This window comes from Eriocheir sinensis, unplaced genomic scaffold, assembly GCF_024679095.1.
Source record: "Eriocheir sinensis breed Jianghai 21 unplaced genomic scaffold, ASM2467909v1 Scaffold1419, whole genome shotgun sequence".
Classification (NCBI taxonomy): Eukaryota; Metazoa; Arthropoda; class Malacostraca; order Decapoda; family Varunidae; genus Eriocheir; species Eriocheir sinensis.
The window spans coordinates 74,675-75,975 of NW_026110761.1; the positions used below are offsets into that span (position 1 = coordinate 74,675).

Below are 1,301 nucleotides of genomic sequence, written 5' to 3' on the forward strand. Positions count from 1 at the left end.
GGCTAGGTAGTATAACCTGGCACGACTCACAGGCTCGGACGGTATTGACGATGTCCGCGTCTATGCCGGGCCAATACACGCCTGACGAGCGCGGCGCTTGCGGCTTCGGCCCCGCGTTGACTATCATGGAGGCAGGACAGGACACGGCGACAAAGGGCTGCGGGGACGACCACACGAGCACCATACAGGACGAAGTCCCCATCTGCGTAGAGGTCCTCCCGGATCTTCCAGTACGGGCGGATGGCGTTGTGGAGGTCAAAACGCTTGCGCGGGAACCCGGTCTGTACCTTCTCCAGGAGCTTGGTGGAGGGGTCGTCGGCCGCCTTCCGCAACTCCGCAAGTGCCAGATCCTCGTCCGGAGCTGACGAAGGCTGGGGCGAGCGAGGGATGGTTTGCAGAGTGACGCCGCTGCTGACGGAGAGGCTGGCATTCGAGCCAAGCATCTCGTCTTCCGGCGTCGGGCGGCTGACGGGAAAGCGGTAAAGGGCATCGGGGATGCAGAGGTCCTTGCCCGAACGCCACACCGCTGTGAAGATGAACGCCGAGATTTTCTCCTTCAGCCGCTGGAGGCGGGGATTCTCGACGGCGTCCAGCGTGTAGCTATTCAGGATCGGGACCAGGGGCCTGTGGTCGGTGATGAGGTCGAAGTGTTGTAGGCCAATCAGGTAAAACTTGCACTTCGACATGGCCCATAACACTGGCAGTAGCTCCAGCTCGAAGGTGGCGTAGCGAGTCTCGGTATCGGTGAGGAATCGCGAGCCACACTGGACCAGGCGGAACTTTCCTCCTCCGTGGTCCTGCAGGAGGGCGTAACCTACGCCGTACAGGCGCGAGGCGTCCGTCTGCAGGGTGGTGGGGAGGGCTGGGTTGAACGTGGCAAGGACCGGAGGACTTGACAGGGCCTCCTTCACCTTTTGGAAGGTCCAAGCGCTGGCATTTACCTGTGTCACCTGGCTCAAACATCAGGACCAACTTAACAAACCTTCACTACTTCGCCCGGTCCAAGCGCTGACATGTGATTACCTGTGTTACCTGCCTCAAAGATGAAAGCCAGTTCACCTTTCTTGTCAACGGCCACACCACGTTGAAAACACCGCTTCTCGTCCGATCAGCGAAGTTAAGCGACGTTGGGTCTGGATAGTACTTGGATGGGTGACCGCCTGGGAACACCAGATGCTGTTGGCATCCCTCTTTTTATATAATTTCTCTTAACTTTTCACTTTGCGGTCCTGATGACTCTTTTCTTTTCATATATCTTTCGGCCTTCCGTTATGTTTCCTATTTTTTTTCTTTTCTTTCGT

General features: G+C 57.4%; 1 non-coding gene across 1 annotated transcript; it reads left to right on the forward strand.

The window, feature by feature from the left end:
• The first annotated feature begins 1,066 nt into the window (after positions 1–1,066).
• Positions 1,067–1,185, forward strand: LOC126990020 (5S ribosomal RNA). Its single transcript, XR_007743947.1, has one exon. It is a non-coding gene; the product is annotated as a 5S ribosomal RNA (ribosomal RNA).
• The last annotated feature ends 116 nt before the right edge of the window (positions 1,186–1,301 follow it).